Source organism: Symsagittifera roscoffensis, chromosome 7, assembly GCF_963678635.1.
Source record: "Symsagittifera roscoffensis chromosome 7, txSymRosc1.1, whole genome shotgun sequence".
NCBI lineage: Eukaryota > Metazoa > Xenacoelomorpha > Acoela > Convolutidae > Symsagittifera > Symsagittifera roscoffensis.
In genome coordinates this window covers 10,890,297-10,904,630 of record NC_087068.1, presented here as the reverse complement: position 1 = coordinate 10,904,630, position 14,334 = coordinate 10,890,297, and the positions used below count along the sequence as shown (strand labels likewise).

General features: G+C 38.8%; 2 protein-coding genes across 2 annotated transcripts in view; both read right to left on the bottom strand.

Moving 5' to 3' along the window:
- LOC134851472 (eukaryotic translation initiation factor 2-alpha kinase 3-like) overlaps positions 1–13,978 on the bottom strand; it is a 98,730-nt gene extending 84,752 nt beyond the window's left edge. Inside the window, exon 1 of the mRNA XM_063867577.1 lies at positions 13,958–13,978. The gene's annotated coding sequence lies outside the window, so the exon portion shown is untranslated. The remainder of the gene's footprint in view (positions 1–13,957) is intronic.
- Positions 1–13,982, bottom strand: part of LOC134851470 (clathrin heavy chain 1-like) — a 519,829-nt gene extending 505,847 nt beyond the window's left edge. The window contains exon 1 of the mRNA XM_063867576.1: positions 13,959–13,982. The gene's annotated coding sequence lies outside the window, so the exon portion shown is untranslated. The remainder of the gene's footprint in view (positions 1–13,958) is intronic.
- Positions 13,983–14,334: the final 352 nt, after the last annotated feature.

Below are 14,334 nucleotides of genomic sequence, written 5' to 3'. Positions count from 1 at the left end.
TCTTGGAGGGCGGCCCTCCAGAAATACTTCGTTGAGACGATGAATGCACCTGCTACTGTGGCAGCATACCTGGCTCATCCTTGCGTGAGAACTGATCTGCAAGTACGACTGGCTTGGTGCTTGATGGGCATCAAAAAGGCGGAGTATGAAGCCAGTAATGACTCGAAATCACGAGAACAGGAGCTAGAGTTAATGGAAGCTCTACGAGCATTGATTTCGAAAGACGATTCAGCGATAGCATGGGCTAAGCGTAAGGATGCCCTTTGCTTTGTCAGGTTCGTGGTGGATCGCATCCCCACTCCTGTGTTGGGAGAAGGTATAAAGATCATTCGGCAAAAGGGAGTTGATTGCGAAAGGAACTTCCTTAGGGCACTCCTAGAGCTATATCAGGACATGCCATTGACCGTGCCAAGCAAGGAGTCGAATGATATGGAAAGCTATCGCAAGTTGGAAGAGGTGAGAAGATACTCCAACAAAGAATTGAGAGTGAGCAGAGACTTGATTGAAGCGGCCAGAGGACAAAAGGAGTTTGCAACACAAGGGAAACTGAAGTCGTTCCAATACGTGTCTGGCATACCGGGGATGGCGTATAATCCCTTCGTGAACGAAGAAGCCAGGGAAGCATACTTCGACTACGAGCAAGTCACAGTGCTCAACTTCTGGGTTGAACGGATTAAGGAAATTGGAATGTTGATGGTGGAACAACCCAAGCTTGGAATTATTTTGGAAGAACGAGTAGTCGAGCCCTCGATTCCCGAGCTAAAAGGGCAAGTGAGTTTTGATTGTGGTTCTTGGGACGGTCCCTTGAAAACCAGTCTAGTAGTGATGTGGGAACTCATGAAACCTTCCTGGTGTCCCCATCCTAACGCAGGCTTAATCTGGGACATGACCGCGGATGTCATGTTAGAACGGGATGATGATGCGAGTTTACATGATCTGGCCATGATACATCACCTGCTGGCCATGAGATTGACGAAGAAGAAGAGCAACCCGTCCACGGAGCTGTCCGAGGAAGGTACATCGAGTAATTGGTTGAAGCAAGGCACATGCTTGGCTCAACACAGTGGGATGGAAGGACATGTTTGTAACCTGGGACACTGCTTGATTACGCTAAGCGAGCAGCATCGACAACTGGCACGATTGTACGGAAGATTGAGCATGTCAGATAAGAGTGCCATGGAGTTGGTCGCAGACTGCCATGGGGTGACGGACGTAAACCTGATCACAGCCTTGGGATTTTGCAGCATGACGAGTTCGATAGAATCGCTCGAGCGCTTGGAGCGTGCCCATGAGCTAGTGACGTCCCTCAGCGTGGAAATATTCCCTGGAGCATTACAGACAGAGCAAAAGATTGGAGGCTGGCGAGAAGCCCTAGAGAATGAAATGAATCTGAAGGATAGTGAAGCCTATCACAGACCTACTGGTTCAAAATATATGGTGGGTTCAAGCTCAGCGCCGTATTGTAATAGCAAGTATCCTACGCACATGGTGGTGATGGATGCGAGGACGCAACAAGTGTTGGTTGACCAACTTTTCTCTGTGCCAAAGTGCGTGAGGTTGGCCAGAATGTCAGAGAGGTCATATGACTTGTTGGCAAAGATCTTTCGGGCAGTCCCGAAGAGATCCGAAGGCGAGTTGCAAGACGTTGTGGGTGAAGAGTTCATGAGACTGAACGAAGGCAACGTGAGTGAGTTCCAGAAACAGAAAGCGAGTGGAGCGTTACCTACTGAATTCCCCACCATAGAAGAGAAAGACGACCTACATAGAATTCTGATGGAAGTGGAACCGTTACTGGGAGCCTCAGGGTATCGGACCCGAAGGAACATAGTGAGAACCCATGGGGAGTATCCTTGCCACTGCTTAGCGCAGACGTTGTGGTACCCCAAACGCGGGAATCTGATCCTAGTATGGGACGTGGAGGAGTTGTACTCCACGGGGTTGCCCGATCAGAATCAACCAGTGTCAATCGTGGTGGTTAGCGCCATGCTAGCAGTGAGATGGTTGGAGGCTAACGCGGACACAAGTGAGCAGGAGACGGCCGTGCCGACTCCTGAACAGCTGAGCAACATGAAAATGAGTAGTGAATTGGATATTTTCAGAACCACCTGCAAGGTTCTGAGAATACCTAAAGCCATTGAAAGAATATGGTCAAGGCAAAGATTGATGCCTTGGTTCCGTGCAGTGATGACATCTTGGATGTATGAACGCGCGAAGCGTCACATGTCAAGGAACACGGAAGCCTATCAATCTTTCCAGCTAGATATAGGACCAGGAGCCTATAAACGAGCATTCTTGACGCACAGAAACGCGGTCACCACAGCGGTGAAGCGGGTAGCTGGAACGCCTTGTGTTACTGAAGATGAGAAGAAAGAGGTCTTAAGAGCTGACCTAGAACGAAACGTGAGCCTATGTCTTCACAACAGCTTTTGCAGGAACCGGGAGCAGAAGGTGAATGTGGACTTGCTACCTTGTTGCAAACCGAGGCTGTTGGAACAGGAGGGTTGGGGCACGGCCCGCAACTCTCTGGACATGTTAGAGAAAGTTCTGGAGGACAGTGGCGCTGAACATCAGGATGGAGAAATGATGGAGTGAAGATGACCAAAGAAAAGAAGAGAAGGAGAGAAAAACTTGATTGTATTTGTGTGCTAAAACTTGAACAAATCAACCATGTTTTGATTATTGAACTTGTTAAACTTTTTGTTCTGATCTAGTTTGGTCAGACCAAACTTCGAAAATTGTTGCAATTGTTAAAATTGTTGAAATTGTTGATTTTAGTTACTACTATCTATGTATGTATATAAGGAGCATAGGTGAGTATATTTACCTATTTATTCCCGACTGAAGTTTTTAACCTGTGTAAGACACAAATTCACTGAGTGGCGACATGGTAATATTGAGTAAACTCGCTCGAGAAGGGTGGGTAACTCAATAACTTTCCTAGCAACAGAGTTTCTTAGTTTTAATATGGAAAGGACCGCATAAATGACTGATTATACTTGGTGAGTGAAATTAAGTTAATTTTAACGGGTGCGTGGCCGTGCCACGTCCCACTTTTTAATCACAAAGAGCGAAAAGAAGTTTTATAACAAGACGACGTAAGTAGTCAGAAAAGAAATTTTATCTAGGACACTCCTCATGGTGCAAATTTTGTGAAAATGTTGAAAGGCAGTGAGATGTAGTACGATGCCATTTGTGAACACGTAGTGAGTTGAGTTGGAGTAGATAAATTTCAATTTCTTATGCAATTTGTAAGATTTGTTACTGAAAACTGGATAACTACTTGACGATAACCCGGTGTTGTGCGATCAATAGGGACATTGATGGAGACTTGTCCGGGGAGTATGTGCCATTCTGCCAGATGACACAGCACAACCTTCCCGCGACAGAAAAAAGAGTGACTAAAGGCCTTATGAACAGAAAAGTGTTGCGACGGAGGGTCAGAATGTTCTAGAATTTTTATTTTTAAAATTTCGATTGGAAGAAGAACATTTCTGAGAAATAGAAAAAAGACGGCCATTTTGAATAAAAAAGACGAAAATCAGAACCACGATATAGATTGTGAAGAACAGTTGTATCAGAGACAGAAAAACACGGAGCCTCTTATCGTGGCAAGAACACACGATAAGGACCTTAGCGACAGATATTTGTGGAGACGGAGGCTTCAGTGGGGGGAAGAGAAATACCACGGAACCCTCCCGGGACACGAAATATAGGAGATAAGAGTGTTATCTCAAGAAAATCACGGGAGCGGAGGCTTGGTCCCCCAGAGACTGTTATATGTGAAGGGACTGTGAAAACTGACTATAACAGCTGCTGTAATGTCCTAGATCTTAATTAACACCGTTATTATTCAATATTTCAGGACATGAGTAGATAGAAAAAGGAAAGGGTCAATCCATCTCCAATGGATTTAATATAAAACTGTCACACAAAAACATAATAAAATAGGTTGTTCGAGCCGTGTTTTTAATGACAATCACGTAGTCTGAGGATCCGAGACTCAGCTATGTGGTTGTGTTCGCATGCAAACGAAAGCTGATCAAAAGTCGTTTGACTGATGGCCTAAAAATGGTAACTTTTTACTTTGCCCTAAACAGACCAGAAAATCAACTGGCAAGGTCGAGACGGTGAAAAACGAGTAGAATTAAGGTAACTGACGCCTGCCAGTCGTTGATAGGTACTTTTTCTACGCTCCGTCGCTGTGTGATATTTGGGCGAATGTTACATTCACCCAAACAGTCATATCTCTAAACATAAGCCTTCGGAGTTTTAACAGATTAGTGAAACTTTAAACTCAAAAAAGACCCTAAAAACCGACAGCATACTGATGCTCCTTTCATGCTTTTTTTAAGTATTAAATTCTGACATCAATCAGATTTAATGAAAATTTGAAAATAACTAAGAATATCATATCTCGGAAACATAAAGATGTTCAGTTAAATTTACACTAGCGTTTATCGCACCTCCGGTGCTTCGAAAATTTTCGACAACTCATGAAAAACCGCATATATTGGAAACAACATCTGCAAACGTTTAATGTACTCTGACTGCACCCAATTACAGGGTTGGTAATTTCGAGCTTTTCAATTTTTTTAATTCCCATTTTAAAAGCGTCATCTCGAAAACTTAATGGGCCTCTGGATAAATTTGGAGGCCAGATTTGCACATATCAATTGTACATATCAATTATACAAATCAATTATACTTAACTAGCGCAAGAACCGCAACTACGGCGCTTCAAATGGTCAGTTGAATGTAAAAAAAATCTTCATAAAACATATCCAATAAAACAACATTTATTGAAGTTCCATCAGAGTTTTCTATTAATTGAACAAACTATTAGGTCATCTTTTAGGGTTTCTTTTCACCCAAACAGTCATATCTCTAAACATAAGCCTTCGGAATTTTATCAGATTAGTGAAACTTTAAACTCAAAAAAGACCCTAAAAACCGACAGCATACTCATGCTCTTTTCATGCTTTTTTTTAAGTATTAAATTCTGACATCAATCAGATTTAATGAAAATTTGAAAATAACTAAAAATATCATATCTCGGAAACTTAAAGATGTTCAATTAAATTTACACTAGCGTTTATCTATCGCACCTCCGGTGCTTCGAAAATTTTCGACAACTCATGAAAAACCCCATACATTGAAAACAACATCTGCAATTTTTTAATGTACGCTGACTGCACCCAATTACAGGGTTGGTAATTTCGAACTTTTCAATTGTTTTAATTCCCATTTTAAAAGCGTCATCTCGAAAACTTAATGGGCCTCTGGATAAATTTGGAGGCCAGATTTGCACATATCAATTGTACATATCAATTGTACAAATCAATTATACTTAACTAGCGCAAGAACCGCAACTACGGTGCTTCAAATGGTCAGTTGAATGTAAAATAAATCTTCTTAAAACATATCCAATAAAACAACATTTACTGAAATTCCATCAGGGTTTTCTATTAATTGAACAAACTATTAGGTCATCTTTTAGGGTTTCTTTTCACCCAAACAGTCATATCTCTAAACATAAGCCTTCTGAGTTTTATCAGATTTGTGAAACTTTAAACTCAAAAAAGACCCTAAAAAACCGACAGCATACTTCTGTTCCTTTCATGCTTTTTTAAGTATTAAAATTCTGACATCAATCAGATTTAATGAAAATTTGAAAATAACTAAGAATATCATATCTCGGAAACATAAAGATGTTCAGTTAAATTTACACTAGCGTTTATCGCACCTCCGGTGCTTCGAAAATTTTCGACAACTCATGAAAAACCGCATATATTGGAAACAACATCTGCAAACGTTTAATGTACTCTGACTGCACCCAATTACAGGGTTGGTAATTTCGAGCTTTTCAATTTTTTTAATTCCCATTTTAAAAGCGTCATCTCGAAAACTTAATGGGCCTCTGGATAAATTTGGAGGCCAGATTTGCACATATCAATTGTACATATCAATTATACAAATCAATTAGACTTAACTAGCGCAAGAACCGCAACTACGGTGCTTCAAAAGGTCAGTTGAATGTAAAAAAAATCTTCATAAAACATATCCAATAAAAAAACATTTATTGAAATTCCATCAGAGTTTTCTATTAATTAAACAAACTATTAGGTCATCTTTTAGGGTTTCTTTTCACCCAAACAGTCATATCTCTAAACATAAGCCTTCGGAGTTTTATCAGATTAGTGAAACTTTAAACTCAAAAAAGACCCTAAAAACCGACAGCATACTCATGCTCATTTCATGCTTTTTTTTAAGTATTAAATTCTGACATCAATCAGATTTAATGAAAATTTGAAAATAACTAAAAATATCATATCTCGGAAACTTAAAGATGTTCAATTAAATTTACACAAGCGTTTATCTATCGCACCTCCGGTGCTTCGAAAATTTTCGACAACTCATGAAAAACCGCATACATTGAAAACATCATCTGTAAACTTTTATTGTACGCTGACTGCACCCAATTACAGGGTTGTTAATTTCGAACTTTTCAATTGTTTTAATTCCCATTTTAAAAGCGTCATCTCGAAAACTTAATGGGCCTCTGGATAAATTTGGAGGCCAGGTTTGCACATATCAATTGTACATATCAATTGTACAAATCAATTATACTTAACTAGCGCAAGAACCGCAACTAGGGTGCTTCAAATGGTCAGTTGAATGTAAAAAAAATCTTCTTAAAACATATCCAATAAAACAACTTTTATTGAAATTCCATCAGGGTTTTCTATTAATTGAACAAACTATTAGGTCATCTTTTAGGGTTTCTTTTCACCCAAACAGTCATATCTCTAAACATAAGCCTTCTGAGTTTTATCAGATTTGTGAAACTTTAAACTCAAAAAAGACCCTAAAAAACCGACAGCATACTCCTGCTCCTTTCATGCTTTTATTAAGTATTAAAATTCTGACATCAATCAGATTTAATGAAAATTTGAAAATAACTAAGAATATCATATCTCGGAAACATAAAGATGTTCAGTTAAATTTACACTAGCGTTTATCGCACCTCCGGTGCTTCGAAAATTTTCGACAACTCATGAAAAACCTCATATATTGGAAACAACATCTGCAAACGTTTAATGTACTCTGACTGCACCCAATTACAGGGTTGGTAATTTCGAACTTTTTAATTTTTTTAATTCCCATTTTAAAAGCGTCATCTCGAAAACTTAATGGGCCTCTGGATAAATTTGGAGGCCAGATTTGCACATATCAATTGTACATATCAATTGTACAAATCAATTATACTTAACTAGCGCAAGAACCGCAACTACGGTGCTTCAAATGGTCAGTTGAATGTAAAAAAAATCTTCTTAAAACATATCCAATAAAACAACATTTATTGAAATTCCATCAGGGTTTTCTATTATTTGAACAAACTATTAGGTCATCTTTTAGGGTTTCTTTTCACCCAAACAGTCATATCTCTAAACATAAGCCTTCTGGGTTTTATCAGATTTGTGAAACTTTAAACTCAAAAAAGACCCTAAAAAACCGACAGCATACTCCTGCTCCTTTTATGCTTTTATTAAGTATTAAAATTCTGACATCAATCAGATTTAATGAAAATTTGAAAATAACTAAGAGTATCATATCTCGGAAACATAAAGATGTTCAGTTAAATTTACACTAGCGTTTATCGCACCTCCGGTGCTTCGAAAAATTTCGACAACTCATGAAAAACCGCATACATTGAAAACAACATCTGCAAACTTTTAATGTACTCTGACTGCACCCAATTACAGGGTTGGTAATTTCGAACTTTTTAATTTTTTTAATTCCCATTTTAAAAGCGTCATCTCGAAAACTTAATGGGCCTCTGGATAAATTTGGAGGCCAGATTTGCACATATCAATTGTACGTATCAATTGTACAAATCAATTATACTTATTTAGCGCAAGAACCGCAACTACGGTGCTTCAAATGGTCAGTTGAATGTAAAAAAAATCTTCTTAAAACATAACCAATAAAACAACATTTATTGAAACTCCATCAGGGTTTTCTATTAATTGAAAAAACTATTAGGTCATCTTTTAGGGTTTCTTTTCTCCGAAACAGTCATATCTCTAAACATAAGCCTTTGGAGTTTTATCAGTTTTGTGAAACTCTAAACTCAAAAAAGACCCTAAAAAACCGACAGCATACTCATGCTCCTTTCATGCTTTTTTTAAGTATTAAATTCTGACATCAATCAGATTTAAGGAAAATTGAAAATAACTAAAAATATCATATCTCGGAAACTTAAAGATGTTCAATTAAGTTTACACTAGCGTTTATCGCACCTCCGGTGCTTCGAAAATTTTCGACAACTCATGAAAAACCGCATATATTGGAAACAACATCTGCAAACTTTTAATGTACTCTGACTGCACCCAATTACAGGGTTTATATATTCGAACTTTTCAATTGTTTTAATTCCCATTTTAAAAGCGTCATCTCGAAAACTTAATGGGCCTCTGGATAAATTTGGAGGCCAGATTTGCAACCACTGAGAGTCCCTGAGAGCACCCTACTATAGGGTTAGGAATTCAAAATTTTATGAATTTTTTAAACCTAAGTTTCCCGAAAAAAAATTAAAAAAAAAAGGTCTTATCTCGGAAACTAAAAGCATTTGAGCAGTCCCATTTAGCACTTGCATGTAGCAATATTTGCAACTCTTTAGAGTACCCTGACAACACCGAACTATAGCGTTGGGAATTTCAAATTTTGAAAAATAATTAATTTCAACTTTTTTTAAAAATTTAACTTAAAATTTTGGAAAAATCACAAAAAACGTCACATCTCGATAACGTCACATCTATATTTCGAGGCAAGTTTCGCAATCCTTGAGAGTAATCTGACAGGACCTAACTACAGGGTTGGAAATTTCAGATTTTCAAAAAATAAAAATATTTTAGGTTTTCTGAAAATTTTTTGAAAAAATCACAAAATGCGTCATATCTCGAAAACTTCAAGGATTTGAACAGTCATATTTGGAGGCAAGATTTTTAATTCCTTAGAGTACTCTGACAGCACCCAACTACAAGGTTGCGAATTTCAAACTCTTTGAAAAATAATGAATTAATTTTTTCTGAAATTTTTGAAAAAAATCACAAAAAACGTCATATTTGGAGGCAAGAATCGCAATCTTAGAGAGTACTCTGACAGGACACAACTACAGGGTTGGGAATTTCAGAGTTGCGAAAAAAAATAAATGCAATTTTTTTAAAAATTTTTTGAAAAAATCACAAAATACGTCATATAATAATCATAATAATAATAAAACGGAATTTAGGATACATCCATTAGAGTTAGCTCCCAAATCAAGTTTATGAGATCGATCATATTTTAGTTTAATGAGTTTAGTTTTTTGAAGTTTAAGCATCTTGTGCATCCGCAGTTGATTCTCCAGGTGCATGTATCGACTTCATTGTAGATTTTCTCGTAGAATTGCCAGTACACTCTTGATACTTTTGGTTTAAACGAGTCACTTAATAGGACTTCATATTTCAGGTGATCGTGAAATATGTTTGTCAGGCTGCAGGCGCGTTGCCAGAAATCAGATTCGCATTTATAAAGTCGAAAGTTCTTCGCGTTGAAACGTCTTGTTGTTTTCGGTCGATTTGATTCAGTGATTTCTATAAATCGCCACCATTCCAGGTCGGTCTTTCCTCTTAGAATGTTCGCGAACAAAAGTAGTACATGCATTTCTTGGTAAAGAGACAAGGGAAGAATTTGAAGAGTGGTTAACCTCGATTTATAAGGAATTTGTTTATTTCCAAGTATCCATTTCGTTGCTCTCTGTTGCACTTTTTCTAAGGTGGCAAGATCTTGCTTTGAGGGTTTCCAGACTGATGATGCATAGCTAACGATAGGTACTACATAGCTTTTATATGCATTTTTCCTGTTGTTCATGGTTGTGGCAGGTGATAAGTTTCTTTTGATGCAGTAAAGGGCCTTCAGTGCTTTGCTTGCACGATTGTTTGCATGAGAAGTCCAGTTAAGATTTTTTGACATTGTCATTCCAAGATCTTTAAGTTCGTTAGGCTGTTCGAATTTGTACGAGAATATACTTAGGTTGCACTCGCCCTTAATTACTAGTGTTTTGCTCTTGGTCATATTGAGGCGCATTTCATTGGTTTCACACCACTTCCAGACTTTTCTAATATCAATGTGCAGGGTAGTCGGGTCGGTGCCTATAATTTTATAGTCATCCGCATAGCCGTATCACAATGACATGACACATTTTGGCAAGTCGTTGATGTATACGAAGAAAAGGAGTGGCCCTAGAATAGATCCTTGCGGCACTCCACTATAAATTGGCAGTTGGCTTGAGACCGAGCTGCCGATGCGTACTGTTTGGGTTCGACCGGTCAAGTAACTTTTGATTAGATCCAATATTGGGCCTGTTATTCCAGCTCTGCTGAGTTTTTCGATCGTTATATTGTGATTTACTTTGTCGAAAGCCTTCTGGAAGTTGAGGTAAAATGACGCTGGGAAGTTCACAAACATTTTGTGCAGGTATTCGATTAGGTTTGTTATAGATGAGCGTCTTTGCCGAAAACCGTGTTGAGATTGGGACAATGCGGTGGATAAGATTGGGTACATTCTGTCGAAAATAAGTTTCTCGAGGACTTTGGATATTGCTACGAGGAGGCTGATTGGCCTGTAATTATCTACCATTTGTTTGTTCCCTTCTTTAAATATGGGGATTATTTCGCTTGTTTTCCAGAATGATGGGAAGTAGCATTTGTTTGCAATTGTGTTGAATATGAGATGCAGTGACTTTGGTAGGGAGTCTGATAATTTTTTCAGCAGGTTGTTCCCCATACGGTCAAGTCCCTTGGCCTTGCTCTCGTCTAGCGATTGGAGAACGAGTTGTATTTCTAGTTCTGAGAAATGAATCATCGACAGCTTGGGCTGTCCCTCTGTGAAAGTATAATCGTGGTGATTCTTACTGAAAACGGATTGAAAGTATTGATTAAATAATTCGGCTTTTTCGATATCGGTATTAGCTGACTTATCGTCAAAAAATACTTCAGTTGGGATTGAGCTTGTTTTCATGATAGTTTTGAGGTATTTTTGGACGTTTGAGAAGATTCCAGACTTGAAAATTTCTGTTTCATGATTGCATTGGTCTGCTGAGAGCGATAAGGACAATTCAGTTTGTAATTGCTGGATCTTTAGGGTATTTGTTTTACTTTGGTGTCTGAGAGTTTCTACTTTTTTCATGAGGTTTGAGCTCGTGGGAGAAACCCAGGGCGCTAGATGTTTCCTATGTTGGGTTGTTCGGGGTATGTGTTTGACTATAATACCGTAGATCCAATTACACCACTGATCTACCAGGAGATCAACGTTGCTGTAGCAGTATGGGTTGAAGTGGTGCTCTCGCACATATTTGTTGATTTCGTTCCATTTGGCTTTTTTGAAGGCAAAGCCTGAAAAGTCGTACTTTTGGGAGGGTAGAGGGACCCTTCCGTGATTTATTTTGTGATTCATATGTAACTTTGAGCCGTAAGGTGGGTGATCTGAGGTGAAGTCGTTTTTGAGCCGATTGTCCATGAATATATCTAGTATGATATCAGGATTGTTGCAGAGCAGGATATCCAGGCTCTTTCCAGTATCGGTTATGATGAATTGTTCCAGGTTTAATTCCTGGAAGTTGTCTAGGATGCTTTGTTCGTACTCGCATTTTGATGAGAGTGATTTCCAATTTGTACACGAGAAGTTGATATCTCCAACAATGACAAGATTTTGTATGCCTTGCTCGCGTTGTGTTGCTTTTATTAAGTTCAGCAATGAGTTAAGTTGATCTAGTGACCATCGGTATGGGCTATACACAGGGGCACAATATATACAGCAGACAAGTATTGGTACAGATATCTTGAGTTGAACCATTACGCAGTCTTGCATGCCTGTATCAAAGCGGTTATGTGGTATGTTGGCGTTGATGCCAATTAGAACTCCTCCGTGTTTTGATAGACCGGCTTTTGAAGTTCTTTCAGATCGATAGAGTTCAAATTGAGGCAAGAATATGGAGTTGTCTGTTATGTCGTTGGTTAACCATGTTTCGGTTAGGCAAAGTAGTTGGTATTGACAGCTTGTGTTTATCGCATTTGCGAAGTTTGATCATCGAATGTAGTCGAGTATGCTTCGGACGTTGTAGATGAGTAAGCTAGGAAAGAGTTCTAGTCAATTGGAGATTGAGTTCTCCTTTTTTTCGGTTGCAACTGCTGTCCATCTGTTTTCTATTTTCTGGTAGAGTTTTCCATCGCGGGTGCGCAGGTTTTGCTTATCGATGTTTTCGTTTATGAGCTCCCGCCGTTTTTGCAGTGCTTGACTTTCGAGTTTTGCTTCATCCACTGATAGCTCGCGGCTGACAAACACAGGTTTGTCATATGTTTTTAGGCGGCAAGCGGATGATAGTATTAGTCGTTTCTGTCAAATTGGGACTTTTACCAGTATGGTTCGGTCCTTGCCTTCCTGTCGTTGACCCATCCGGAACAGATCAACTATCTCTGGCACAATTTGCATGTGCTCCAAGATTTCCTTTACTTGTTGGAGGTCATTTTCTTGTCTTTTTCTTTGATCTTTGTCGTTTAGTTCAGGGATGCCGCGGATGCGGATTCCGTTTTGATTTTCTTGTTTCGGGGTTGCGTTTATCGGTACCTTGGTTTTTGCTTCTGATTTGATCTCATTTGGCTTCATTGTGGTTTGGGAGAACAGCGTTTTAATCTCCTGTACGTTCTTTCTGAGTTCGTCCATGTCCTCTTCGATCTTCTTGAATTGCTTCGGCGAGGTTTGTTCAGCGTCACTGACTGCTTTTCGGAGTCTCTCATATCCGTTGGAATCCACACATTTGTTGCAGAGAAGAGCAATGTTTTTTCCCAGTGTCGTAATACCATTGATTGCTGTATCGCTTAGGCTGGTACAGCTTTTCGTCAGGTGCATTTTACAATTACACACGATGCAACAGAAGTATCTTCATTCTTTTTGATTTTTTGTTGGCAAGTTTCGCATACGGAATCAGTGGTCATTTCACGATTTCGTGTCATATTTGTTTGGTGAGGACTCCGAGTCAAAATATTCAAAGAGTACACTCAGTTATATACTAATGTAGTAAAACTAGAAAGGGGACTCCGAGTCAAAGGACTCAAAGAGTACAACCAGTACGAGTTTTAATAACCGTTTTATTGTGGGGTTGCTGAGCGTTGCCTCTTCTTGGCTCTTCGTCGATTCTTCGATGGTTTGCTTTTCGTGGAGCGGGTTTTGAAGATCGCGTGAAGGTTCGGATAGTAGTGCAAGACTACCGAGAGAGATCGTAGTTCTAGATCAGATGACTGGTGAAGCTCGCGATAAAGTCCTGTGATGTTTTCGTCTAGACTCTCTGATTTACTGATAAGATGTTTTGTAACGTCGATGACAATCGTGTCAAGAGTTCGTAGCTCGTCGAATTGGTTTTCTGCTCCCGTACGCTGACAGTAGACAATAGCAAACAGATTGTTAAAGCTTCTGAGAGTATCCAGGAGTTGCTGAGTCGTAAGGGGTTTGATCTTTCTTTTTAAGCTCTGTGATCGAGTTGTTGGTAAGATCGTGCCACAGTATAATAGATTTGCTCGTTGCTCGTATATAATCGGTAACGTTTTTAATTTTAAAGTTCGTCCTTGGGTTCAGGTTAAATCCCCCTCGGCGTAGACAATTTGCTTGACTATATTTTTCTGTTCAGGGGTTAGACCTTGTTCGATTGCGTGAGAAAGGGAACTTGCGGCTATGATTTCTAACATAGAGATAAAAATAAGGAAATAAGGAAAGAACTCAGCTGGTACTGGAGATGGAGAAAAGAAGGAAGACGCTTTTTTCCAGAGACCAGGTTTGTTGAGTTTGGTGTAGTGATAATCAGTAGTTAGAAATAGAGGGCCACCACGGCTGCCCTGTTATTCATTTTTAACTGAAAATATCTATTTAATAAGTTTATCACAACAATTATCTCGAAAACTTCAAGGATTTGAACAGTCATATTTGGAGGCAAGATTTTTAATTCCTTAGAGTACTCTGACAGCACCCAGCTACAAGGTTGCGAATTTCAAACTCATTGAAAAATAATGAATTAAGATTTTCTGAAATTTTTGAAAAAATCACAAAAAACGTCACATCTCGATAACTACCAGGATTTGAGCAGTCATATTTGGAGGCAAGACTTGCAATCCTTGATAGTACTCTGACAGTACCCAATTACAGGGTTGAAAACTTCAAGTTTTGTAACTTTTGTTTTTTGAAATTTCTGAAAATTTTTGGAAAAAATCTCAAAAATCGTCTTATCTCGTTAACTAAAATGAT